Raw genomic sequence first — 13,541 nt, 5'->3', positions numbered from 1 at the left:
GTGATCGACCAGTCCCTTCCACGCGCCGCCTGGCAGACAGGCAGAGTGACCAAGGTCCTATCACCTACCTCACGCTGCTAGAGCAGCCTAGCCAGTGTGCCTTCTTAGTTAACTGAAACCGAGGGTTTCATGGGGCGGCTGTTGTGAAGGCCCACAGTTTTAGAGCCAGTTTTAGTTTCCCCGAAATCAGCCCTTTTGCCCCAGTTATTTACTTTGTTATTTTCTATACTATTCATATACGTTTCGTGAAGTGTATGTATTATTCTTGTAATGTTTATGCATATGTTTGATGACGTAGTATATCCGGGGTGTGTCCGTGACCCGGATGCTACGTTCGGTGGTGTATATATAAGAAACGGAAGTAGTCCGCGAGTCAGTGAGTGTGATGAGCATCAGAACGAGAGAGACCAAATGAGAGAGAGAGTAACGCGAAGTCAATGTAAGATGGCGGATTCAGTACGACGCACACCGTGCAGAAGCTGAGGACGCCAGGAAAGCGATTATTGAGTGTACCACTGTAGCCCGTTTAGTTGTGTTCCCGTTGGACCGCCTTGCCAGCAGCCGGCTGTTCAACGTTGGACCAAGCGAGACGCCAGCTGGACATAATCGTCGCCTCCACGAGCGGACTGCGACCGAACACTGACTCCAGCGGAGCTTCGACGCGGACCACCGGACTTGGGCCCTTCACCTCGTTGTGGACCACGAAGACGGCCCTTTCCCTCCGCGTTGCTACGTCACCCCCCCCTTTCGTCGGCTAACTTCATCGACGCACATGCCATCCAACCAGGCCTCAACGCGCACCACAGCCCTGGACTATAAGCCTGTTCAGGCCAGAGACTATCAGTGAGTGATTGAGTGCGTGTGTGGCCGGCTGGGAGGGAGTGTATATTTTGGGAGATATAGACATATACCATTTGTGTAATAAATGTGTTGTTCATATGTGATACCGTTACCGTGTGTTAGTTGTTTGTATGCTAATGCTAATTACAAGGCTAATGCTAATGCTAATTCCAAAGCTAATGCTAATGCTAATTCCATGCTAATGCTAATTCCATGCTAATGCTAACGATAGTAACTGCTAGTCTAACGGTTTGCTGGCGCCCCCTGCCTGTATCCTCCTACACTGCCTATTTAGCTTAGAGTTAGTTAGATAACCAGCCCAGGGTTTCCGTTAGAAAAATTTGCCGTCGGACATCGTGTCCGGGAAGAATTCGATTTACCGGACAAACGTGATATATTCCGGTCATCATATTAAAATATAATATTTTTTTTTTTTTTCCAAAATCATATATTTTTTTCCTCCAAATCTAATGTTTGTCGCGGTGATTACTGTTGTGTAGCGGCCTATATATGCCATTTAATGTCTATTTCTCATCCGATACGATTAGATGCGAGCTATATAATATATAATAATATAACATGATTTGACGCATGCGCGCTATGCCATGCGTCAAATCCAGCGCTGAACGGGTCCAGCGCTGAACGGGCGCCTCACTGGGAACTGAACAGACAGCATCGATCAATGAACGGACTCCACATTACGTTAACTGAAGTTTGTTAAATTGTTTGGGATTAATGTGAGTTTTCTATTTTCTCTTTACAGTTTTACCCTTTTTTTTTTTTTTTAGCAATAAAACAACGTCATTTCTATAAGTCTCGCTGGTTGGGAAGGCATTTCGTTTAGCTCGGGAGTATGACAATGGGAAGAACATAACTGTTTATTGAGAAACAATTGATAGGCAGTCTGGGATACGTATATAAAGAAATACCACAATGTCTAGATGTATAACATTTTATTGAACAGTAACAGTGCAAGCATGTAGGCTACGGGGAACAGGGATTTTGGTCAGTAGGTCCTTTGTACAGAGGGCGTTTCTCTCCGACAACGCGTTCCCAGGTACCATGGAAGTCATAGGTAGTCCAGCACACTGACAGAGAGACAGACAGACAGACAGACAGACAGACAGACAGACAGGCAGACAGATAGACAGACAGACAGACAGACAGACAGTCAGCTTACTTCTACCCTTTTGAGTGGAATTACTCCTTTAATGAGCTGTTAGCCATCTCAAAGCCCCCTGAGTTGCTCGTCAACACTGAGAATAGACCACATTATAGAAACCAAAACACCGTTTTTTTAAATCCACAGGGAATAACCGAGAGTGTAAGGAAAGGCACACCCAGCGCTGTCAGTGGTGGGGAGACTTGAAGTGGCTTTGCTTGATTTCCATCACAGATTCAAGGATTGAAACACTGATGAAAATAGGGAGTAATAGTGATGGGATTATTTTAGATTATTTTAGATTAGATTAGATTAGATTAGGTGAGATTCAACTTTATTGTCATTGCAGAGTACAAGTACCAGACAACAAAATGCAGTTTAGCATCTAACCAGAAGTGCAAATAGTGATATAAAAACAAACACTTAACTTTCGGGGAAACTGCTAAAATAAAATAAATTAAATAAATTAAAAAAGAAAGCGACTATTAGCACTGCCGAATGACAACAAACGTATGAGTAATGAGTAAAACAATGTCACTTTTATAGTATGTTGTTTAACTTGCCGTTCGGTCGCCATGGCTCTGGTGTGTGTAGCAGCTTCAGCTAGCTGGCTGGAAACTTCTAGGGGTGCGTTCGTAAACACGCTCTGAGAGCGCCGGAGCGCACGCTGGCTTCGATGTCACAGAGCGACCGAGTCGTTCGATTGGACGAGAGGCGTTCCGCGAGTGCTGATCGGATTTCCAGAGCGTGTTTACGAACGCACCCAGCCAGCTTTAGCGAATTGTATTCAAAGGGAATTATTTTCACCGGACAATATGTCCGACGACTTTTCAATTTGTCGGACTTCACCAAATTTTACCGGACAAAGACCGGCAATTGCCGGTTAACGGAAACCCAGAACCAGCCCCTTCCTAAGTTATACAGTCCTTTTCAGCTACTCCCTGGTTACAAGTATAGTATAGTAGATAGTGTACATAGCCTTTATTTATGTAAACCAGCTCTTTTCCCTTTTTTTATTTTACCCGTGGCCCTCTTGTTTTTAGTCTTTTTTCCAAGCACCAGGGGAGCCCCCCTTCCTAAATTTCGTTGTATGGTACCTGTACTGTATTAATGACAATAAAGACCATTCATTCATTAATTCGTTCAATCATTAATTCATTCACATAGCCATTACAGTCGTTACAAAGCTTTTAGAAACCTTGAATGTTACATACTGGACCTTAGGTTCAAGTATTACAACAAAATACAGGAGCAGGGAGCGTACAGATACTGAGAATAAGACTAGGCAGCTGCATGAGTCTTCTGGTCCTTACAGCATGTCACATACCTTGTCAGTTGACTCATGCTGCTACTTCAGTAGACTATATCTGGTGCTGTGGTTAGTCTGTCAGGAAGTCTACCACACTAGAATAGTCACAGTTTCAGCTGTGAGAGGTCCTGATCAGATGGTGTTTCCATATTACATTTCCCACACTGCTCTCTGGTTATCCAATCCAGTGTTCTTGCATTGTCTATTTATTAGCCATCGATGAAACCAAGCAATAGAACAATGCTACATTTAACAGAACACTTAAACAATGGACAGCAGTGGGAGCGTCAGGCTGGACTCTAAACTGCTCTGAACTGCTTGAGCAACTTCCTATTGCTTCATAATGAACTAATTTAGAAATAGGAACTCATGAAGCAAAAGTTCATATTCTCTCACGCTCACACTCACACACACTGAAGCTGCTATGTTACATAGTTCTTAATCAAACTTTTCACCTCATATCAAAAGGATATGAAGGAGGCAGGAAGGTCAGAGGAGAGGACAGGAGAGGAGAGGACAGGAGAGGAGAGGAGAGGAGAGGAGAGGAGAGGAGAGGAGAGGACAGGAGAGGAGAGGAGAGGAGAGGAGAGGAGAGGAGAGGAGAGGAGAGGAGAGGAGAGGAGAGGAGAGGAGAGGAGAGGAGAGGAGAGGAGAGGAGAGGAGAGGAGAGCAGAGGAGAGGAGAGGAGAGGAGAGCAGAGCAGAGCAGAGCAGAGCAGAGCAGAGGAGAGGAGAGGAGAGTAGAAGGGAGTGTAGGAGAAGTGAGGGAAATTAAAGGAACTCACGGTTGGTGGATGAGACTGAATCGGCCCATATCAATGTCAGACATGTTCTATCAGAATAGAATGAACAGACAGATAAAGCTGTGAGTACAGGTTTCACATACAACCCCGATCCCCAAAAAGTTGGGACGCTTATTATGTAAATAAAAACAGAATACAATGATTTGCAAATCCTTTTCGACCTATATTCAATTGAATACAGTACAAAGACAAGATATTTAATGTTCAAATTGATCAACTTTATAGTTTTTTTAAAAAATATACACTCATTCTGAATTTGATGCCTGCTGTTGTGTCTTGTTGTTCTCTCTGACTTACAAGATACACTTTATAATAATAATGACTCTGGTCTCTGGAGCAACGTTCAACGTGCGTCTTTATTCACCATTCCAACAACAACTAGACCACACTAGTCAATCGATGATAACATTGTCAAGATGTAATGCTACGGAGGCAATAGCAATCAATCCCAGATCTATGCTAAACATAGCAATATACTACATCCCCCCTTTTAAGCATTAAAAGTCTCTCTTGGGTCAACTGAAAATTAGTCTCTGAAAAGATGAAACAGACAATAAGTGTCACTGGGCCTTATGGCTTCAGTCGATGGATTGATCTTCTTCTTTAAGAACTGTACTCACTGTACTCACTACTAATGTATATGATCTAAACAATAACAGTGCAGACCTGACTATAACTTGTCAAGTAACTTGTGAACTTTCACTTGGAGTAAAATCAAACTTGTAAACATACCACACTTTCTAAATGTGTCCAACTATCATCTAGTAACTAACTAAACTAAGGGTCAGAGGTCACCAGTACTTAACCCTGGTGGAGCACAACCTTCAGCGTTGGCCCATCTCAAAGTCTTGATACCTTGCCGGAAGCGCCACAGCTCTGCCACTTCTGGTGCGGCAGGTAGGAGTGGAGCTCTCGCCCTCACAGGAGGACGGGTGCTGAGCTGGATGATCCGGTGACTCTGGGGGTCCTCCCAGCGGGCTCACAGGTGCAGGCTGCTCCAGTGGCTCAGGATCTCTCTCTTGATGCAGACTTGGATGAATACGCCTGAGATGACGTCTGTTCCTTCTGAAGACAACACCAGACGGGCTTCTCACGTTGTATGACCGTGGCTCTTCTCGTTGGTTTAGGACTCTGGCTGGCATCCATCCACGTCTCGTTTCCATGTGAACCGTTGCACCAGGAGCAAACTCAGGTAAGGGCTGTGAGTTGCGGTTGTAGTAGTGCTCCTGTCTGGTTTGGAGATCTTTCAGCCTGGCATGAACTCCTCTCGGGTAGCTGGCTGTAGAACAGCTGTAGAGCAGGGCAGCGTGCTTCGTAGTACTCTTCCCATAAGCACCTGAGCTGGGGAAACATCTGTGCCTGTTATTGGAGTGTTTCTCAATGCTAGCAGGGCTAGATGGGGGTCTATGTTGGTCTGCAAAGCTTTCTTGAGTGCATGTTTGACCGTCTTCACCATCCTCTCTGCCAGACCGTTGGATTGAGGATATGCAGGGCTGGAGTGAATGAGCTGTATTCCCCAGGATGGTGCAAACTCCCTCATCTCTGCACTTGCAAAAGGAACATGGTCGCTTACCAGCTCTTTTGGGATCCCGTGCCTCGCGTAGACTGCTTTCATCTTGCGGATGACTGTGTGAGCGGTCTTGTCAGGTAGATGGAGCACCTCTGGGTACATGGACAGATAGTCCACCACGACAAGGTATGACTGGCCCTGGAGCTCAAAGATGTCAGCCCCGACCTTTAGCCATGGTATCTCAGGGATATCATGTGACATGAGGGGCTCTCTCTGGTTCTGTGGTTGGAGTTGTTGACACGGAGAGCATCTCTCCACTGCGTTGTCGATGTCACGAGTCATTCCCGGCCAGTACACGACTTGTCGGGCCTGTGCCTTTGTCCTCTGGATACCTTGATGTGCGAGGTGTAGTCTCTCTAGTATCACCTGTCTGGCGGCTTGAGGAATCACAATTCTGTCGCCGGTCATCAGTAGTCCGTCCCTGATGTGGATAATGTGCCGCTGAGGCCAGTATTGGTAGAGACTGGCGGGCACACTACGTCGTCTTTGGGGCCAGCCGCTGCGGTGTCTCTCAGCCACTGCCTGTAGTGTCTCGTCAGCTGCTGTGGCTTCTTTGAGCATCTTGAGCATGTCTGAGCTCATGGCAGCAGTAGCCTCCATCGTGTGGATCACTCTCTCCTCGAAGAGGTCCTCTTTTCCACTGTCGGCCTGTTCGGTGACAAACGCGCGGGAAAGGGTGTCGGCGACGTGCATGTCTTTTCCTGGCGTGTATGTTATTTTCAAATCATACCGTTGAAGCTGGAGCAACATGCGCTGTAGTCTTGCTGGGGCTTTGCTCAGGTGTTTCTTAAAAATCACTTCAAGTGGCTTGTGATCAGATTGGACTGTAACAGTGTTGCCGTAAACATACTGGTGGAAGCGTTTGGCTGCGAACACTATCGCCAGCAACTCCTTCTCTATTTGGGCGTAGTTTCTCTCAGCTTCTGTGAGAGCTCGTGAGGCATAGCACAGCGGTCTCCCCTCCTGGAGAAGACAAGCTCCCAGTCCATCTTTCGACGCGTCAGCCTGTATGGTGAGAGGCATGGCTTGGTCATAGAACTTCAGCACAGGGGCGTTGGTGAGGGCTGACTTCAGCTTGATTAAAGCATCATCATGTTCATGGTTCCACTGCCAAGCTGCATCTCTCCTCAGCAGCTGTCTGAGCGGGGCAGTCACTGAAGCTTCATCAGGGATATACTGAGCCAAATACCTCGTCATCCCCAACAGCCTCTGCAGCCCTGTCTTGTCCTCTGGTGGCGGCATGTTGTTGATGGCCGTCACCTTTGTGTCATCCGGTTTCACTCCCTCTGGTGTAATGACGTGGCCCATGTATCTGACGTGTTGATTTTGTACTGGATTTTTTCCTTGTTGAACTTGACGTTGGCTCTCTGTGCCCTCTCCATGACCTTGTGAAGGATGCCATCATGTTCCTCTTCTGTGGCGGCGGCGATTATCATATCGTCTGCGATGATATGGACTCCTTCGATGTCTCCAAAAGCCTCACAGTTTTTCTGCTGAAAAACTTCGCTGGCGGACTTGATGCCAAAAGGAAGTCTCTTAAAGCGGAATCTTCCTCACGGCGTACTGAATGTGCACAGCATAGATGATGGCTCGTCAAGTCTCACCTGCCAATATCCGTCCTTCTCGTCCAGGATCGTGAATATTGACTTCCCAGAGAGCTTGCTCTGGACTTCCTCCGGGGTTGGTATCGAGTAGTGCTGCCTCTTGATTGCCTCATTCAGATCACGAGGATCCAAACACACCCTCAGTGATCCGTTCTTTTTCTCAGTGATGACGAGGCTATTCACCCACTCGGTCGGGTCTGTCACAGGTGCTATGACGTCCTTTTTTACAAGCTCTTTCAGGGTTGTTTTCAGTCTGTCCACGACACTGACTGGGATCTTTCTGCATCCGTGGACGACTGGGGCCACACTTGGGTCTGTGTGTATGTGGTGCACACCGGGGAACTCACCCAGGCCACTGAAGACAGATGCGTACCGCTCCACCAGCTCCTCTTTTGTAGCTGGTGCCTTGACTGCAAGCGTCTCTATTCTCCTCACGAGCTGCAGTGTCTCGCACGCTTCTCTGCCCAGGATGGGCGTGGTGGACTGTGCAGTCACAAAAAAAAATAGATTTGCTCTTGCTCTATTGGGTGTCTCACACGTGAATGTCACTGTTCCTTTCGGTTTCAGGCGTGCTCCTCCATAGGCAATGAGAAGTGTCTGTGTAGGCTTTAGTCGTGGGGGCCCCGGTATCTCCTCGAAAATGCACATTGGAAGCACGTTCGCCTCCGCCCCCGTGTCCAGCTTGAATCTGACCGGGGTGTCTCTGAGGTTGACTGTGGTGTACCACGCGTTGTCTGTCTGCTGCGTGATCTTATCTACCCTAACACAGAACACTGAGCCTACAAATAAAGAATCTACCTCGCTCTCAAGTTGACTGACGTCCCTTGCTGTGACTGTCCCATGCTGTGGTGCGCCACACACTTTGGACCAATGGTTTCTCTTGTTGCATTTGTGGCATGTGGTCCCGAAGGCAGGACATTGGCGGGGCGGGTGTGTCCCTCCACACTTCCCGCATGTGTTTGTGCTGTCCGTCTGCTCATTTGCTCTTCCTGACGATCTTTGTTTTCTGTATCCTCTTCTCATCTCAGAGTAGCTAGTAGTTCCTCTGGACAGTGCTTGAACTGGGGCGTCTGCGTGCCCTGTCCCCATAGCTTGCAGCTGTGACTTGGCAGCTTCTGCAGCTCTGCATATGGTTAGTGCTCTGTCCAGGGTTAGGTCTGTCTCTCTCAATAGTCTCTCTTTCATGCGAGGATCAGTTAGGCTAAACACCATTTTGTCTCTCAATGTGTCATTCTCACCTGCACCAAACTCACAGTCTCTGCATTTCTGACGGAGTTCAGTCACAAACTTGTCGACACTAACTCCCTCTGACATAGAATGGGACCAGAATTGGTGACGTTCAAAAACAATGTTCTTTTTGGGGATACAGTATGCTTCAAATGCATCCATGATCTCTTTCATTGTCTCGTATGCTGGGTCTTCAAAATCAATGGTGAATGTATTATATACCTCTAATGCCTCTTCTCCTATGGTGTGCAGCATGATGGCTATTTTCACATGCTCATCTTTATCATCTGCACCAGTGGCAATCATATACAGTTCAAAACGTTGTTTCCACCGACGCCAATTCTCACTCACGTTTCCAGAGAGCATGAGCGGCGCGGGAGGCTTGAACTGTTCCATGCTTTGCTTTCACTCGCTAGCTACTACGAACGAACGTCGCACAGGGTCGATAGCTAACTATAGTTCTCCACAAAGTTTCTGCGTAGATCGACGGCGCCTCGCAATTCCTTATATTTGTGAAGAAGTCACATCTTCTGACACCATGTTGTGTCTTGTTGTTCTCTCTGACTTACAAGATACACTTTATAATAATAATGACTCTGGTCTCTGGAGCAACGTTCAACGTGCGTCTTTATTCACCATTCCAACAACAACTAGACCACACTAGTCAATCGATGATAACATTGTCAAGATGTAATGCTACGGAGGCAATAGCAATCAATCCCAGATCTATGCTAAACATAGCAATATACTACACCTGCAACATGTTCCAAATAAAGTTGGGACAGTTCCTGTTCGCGTTCTGAAACCTGTCTGCATTCATACCAGTGTAACCGGAACCATCCGTGTCATCAACTAGATGGCTGCTACTTCACTGGAAATGAGGATAATATCTTCCACTACACTGAAATAAACACTATTTTCTATCAAACAAAACAAAAGACGCTTTCTACACGTGTTCTCTTATTAACCAGCTGCTCCATTACTGGAATAGAAATGGCTTACGAAATTCGCGTTTGTGCGTGTGTGTGTGTGTTTGCGCACACTTTGAGCATGTGAGGAAGATAGAGAGAATGATGAAACTTTTGATATTTGTTTATCACTAATGATAAGATTTAGATTAGATGACAGTTTGTCTCCTTCCTTCTTGCTGGTCTCTGCAGCCTAGAATATGACACACCCACTGACGACGTGATTGTTCTACGTTTTGATTCCCGCTTGAGAACCACTATTTTCTGGTTCCCGCTGCGAACCAACTTTTCAGGCTCCGAACCAATTTATTTTGGGTCTGAACACGCCGGCCGGTTCCACACTTGGTTCGCGAACCAACCCCCCAACCCCTCCCTCAACCCCCCAACTCCTCCCTCAACCCCTCCCTCCCTCAACCCCCCCAACCCCTCCCTCCCTCCCTCAACCCCTCCCTCCCTCAACCCCTCCCTCCCTCAACCCCTCCCTCCCTCAACCCTTCCCTCCTCCCTCAACCCCCCAACCCCTCCCTCCCTCCCTCAACCCCCCAACCCCTCCCTCCCTCCCTCAACCCCTCCCTCCCTCCCTCAACCCCTCCCTCAACCCCCCAACCCCTCCCTCCCTCCCCCTCCCTCAACCCCTCCCTCCTCCCTCAACCCCTCCCTCTTCCCTCCCTCCTCCCTCAACCCCTCCCTCGCCTCATCTCTCACCCCAGCCTGGCTGGTGAACGACTGAGCCTTTCAGGGATGCTCCTTTTATACCCAATCATGACACTCACCTGTTTACAATTAACCAGTTTACCTGTGGAATGTTCCAGACAGGTGTTTTTGGAGCATTTCTCAACCTTCCCAGTCTTTTGTTGCCTCTGTTTCAACTTTTTTGAAAGGTGTTGCTGGCATCAAATTCAGAATAAGCATATATTTACAAAAAAAGGTAAAACATTCAATATATATTGTCTTTGTACTGTTTTCAATTGCTTTTTTGGAATTGGGGGGTTGTATGAGGTTTTACAACATGAAAACAGATAGGATATCACAGAGAATCCTAAAATTATGAATTATAAAATCATAAAATTAAATGTATGAAAGTTGAGCTATAGACATATCACTAATGGACTAAATCTGAGGTGGTGGTTGTTATGTGTTGCATCAGTCTTCCACTAGATGGCAGTAGAGGACTAACAGCCCTGTCTCTCTGTCACCTATCTGCTTTCCAACCAAAAGTCAGTTATTTTACTGCCCTCAATGATGTGTATACCATGATGTTATGCAGATTATAATGAATACTCTTGTCACTCATTTGATAACTCAATATTTTAATTTATATTCAACCTTTGTCATTATGATCAGGTTTTTCAACATCCCTTGATAAATGTTGCTAGACGCTTCTCTCTGACGGGAAACAGCAACACTGATTTCCAGAGCAAAAGTACACACACATTATGAACATGAATATGAACATAAATATGAACATAAATCTTAACATAAATATACTCCAAAACCTGTTGAATAATGTATTCCTCTCTTCATTCATAATGGACTGCTCCAGGTCCCCGCTCACCCTCTCCCCTCACCCTCACCCTCTCCCTTCTCCCCTCAACCTCTCCCCTCACCCTCACCCTCTCCCCTCACCCTCACCCTCTCCCCTCACCCTCACCCTCTCCCCTCACACTCACCCTCTCCCTTCACCCTCACCCTCTCCCCTCACCCTCACCCTCTCCCTTCTCCCCTCTGCCTTCTCCCCTCACCCTCTCCCTTCTCACCTCCCCCTCCCCCTTCTCCCTTCTTCCCTCACACTTCTCCCCTCACCCTCTCCCCTCTCCCCTCACTCTCTCCCCTCACTCTCAACCTCTCCCTTCTCCCCTCACCCTTCTCCCATCTCGACTCACTCTCTCCCCTCTCCCCTCACCCTTCTCCCCTCTCCCCTCACTCTCTCCCCTCTCCCCTCACTCTCACCCTCTCCCTTCTCCCCTCACCCTCACTCTATCCCCTCACCCTCTTGAATCATGTGTAAATCAGTAGGATGATCAGATATGAAAGGGTTAGGGCATCCCCTCCTACACAGAAACATGACCCCGGCATGCACACGGTACTCGCTTGATTCCTTGATCGTCCCTTATCATCCCTTGATCATCCCTTGATCATTCCTTGATCATCCCTTGATCATCCCTTGATCATCCCTTGATCATTCCTTGATCATCCCTTGATCATTCCTTGATCATTCCTTGATAATTTCTTGATCATTCCCGGTGCTTCCAGGAGGAGCAGGAGAGCCTAATACCAGGGTTAGTCTTTTTACACTGAATAAGACATCAAATATGTAGACGTTGCTCCAGATTGAATTATTTATGGCAAGTTTCTGCTGGTGTTTGAATGCACAACAGTCCCATGGCCTGCAACCACAAAAGACTAGCCTTTTTCTTCTTTTCTTTTTTAAAGTTATTTTTTCTGAGTGGGGCAGTCCCACTCATATTTCTTTTTTCTTTTATTTATTGTGATAGAGACAGTAGAGATATGACAGTAAGGATGGGTGAGAGGGAGAGAAGGGATGACATGCAGGATATGTCCGCAGCCGGAATCGAACCGGAAACCCTGCGGCTACGTGGTCAACACTACGCCACCTAAGCGCCACCTAAGCGCCCCGAACAGCCTTTTTCTGCACAACCTCAAAACTCATACACTACCTCATCCACTACCTCATCCACTACCTCATACACTACCTCATACACTACCTACGCTCTGACCAGCTCTAGGAGAGAGAGCGTACTGGAGCAGCATTAGCATCATGCCGCTAAAATCAACATATTAAATCAACATATTAAATCAACATATTAAATCAACATATTAAATCAAACCGCTTTCATTTAACACACCGCCAAGGAGAGCAGAGGGGTCCTTGACGACATTGCAATTAACTCACTTTCTGCACCAGAGACAATTAACTCACTTTCTGCACCAGAAACAATTAACTCACTTTCTGCACCAGAGACAATTGCGTCCTCTGTTCTTTTATTCAACAATGTCACACATGCCTGATACTGTGCAGACTAAAACATGCTACCCAGTAGTGATGGGCGGGTCGCCTATTTCAGGACCCACACAGGTATGCAAGTAAATAAGTAACATTTATTTATATAGCACAATTTTACAACGACAAACAGCGGCCCAAAGTGCTTAACAGATAAAAAGAGAAAACACTGGTACAAGAGAAAAACAAGATAAAATACTGATAAAATACTGATAAACAAAAAAAACTGAAAAAGAAACAGAGAAAAAATACACTAAAAACAAGGTGCAATACAAATAAAAGTGCAAAAAGTGCAGTGTCGGGAGGCATGCTCACCTCAGGTCGAAGGCCAGGGAGAAGAGATGTGTTTTGACTAGTTTTAAAAGTCCTAATGCTCTGGGTGGATCTGACGTGGAGGGGGAGATTATTCCAGAGCCTAGGGGCTGCTTTGGAGAAGGCTCTGTCCCCTCTTGTTTTTAGTTTGGTCCTAGGGACCTCCAGCAGCAGTTGGTCAGCTGACCTAAGGGCTCTGGATGGAGTGTGGTGGCGCAATAGGTCAGCCAAGTACGGGGGTGCCTGCCCGTTCAGTGGTTTAAAAACAATCAAAAGTAATTTGGGTGAAAGGAGTAATGGCTCCTGTCCCTTTGCTCTGCTACTCACAACATGCCCTCCTATACAGTGGGGGAAATAAGTATTATTATAATAAGATGAGTTACTTCATACAGAAAACGCCTTGAAGCTGTCATTACAAACAAAGGCTTCTCCACTAAGTATTGAATTCATTTCAGGTAGTGTGTTCAATACTTTTTTCCTGTTTCATTCCACTTTATTACACATAACTTTATTTACATATGGACTAAAAATGTTTCGATTTTCTGTCTGGATTGTTTGAGTTAATACCAAAGTCTGGTGCAAATTTCACTTGAATAGGCTCATTGGAAATACATTGGACAAAATGTTGATGTGTCCAATACTTATTTCCCCCACTGTATGTTTGTTTGGTTTGATGGCCACCACCCAGTAAGACACTCCACATCACTCCCATATAAAGTACATGG

This window comes from Nansenia antarctica, assembly GCF_963989245.1.
Source record: "Nansenia antarctica genome assembly, chromosome: 1".
Lineage (NCBI taxonomy): Eukaryota > Metazoa > Chordata > Actinopteri > Argentiniformes > Microstomatidae > Nansenia > Nansenia antarctica.
The sequence above is the reverse complement of the archived record's forward strand: the minus strand, read 5'-3'. Positions refer to the sequence as shown.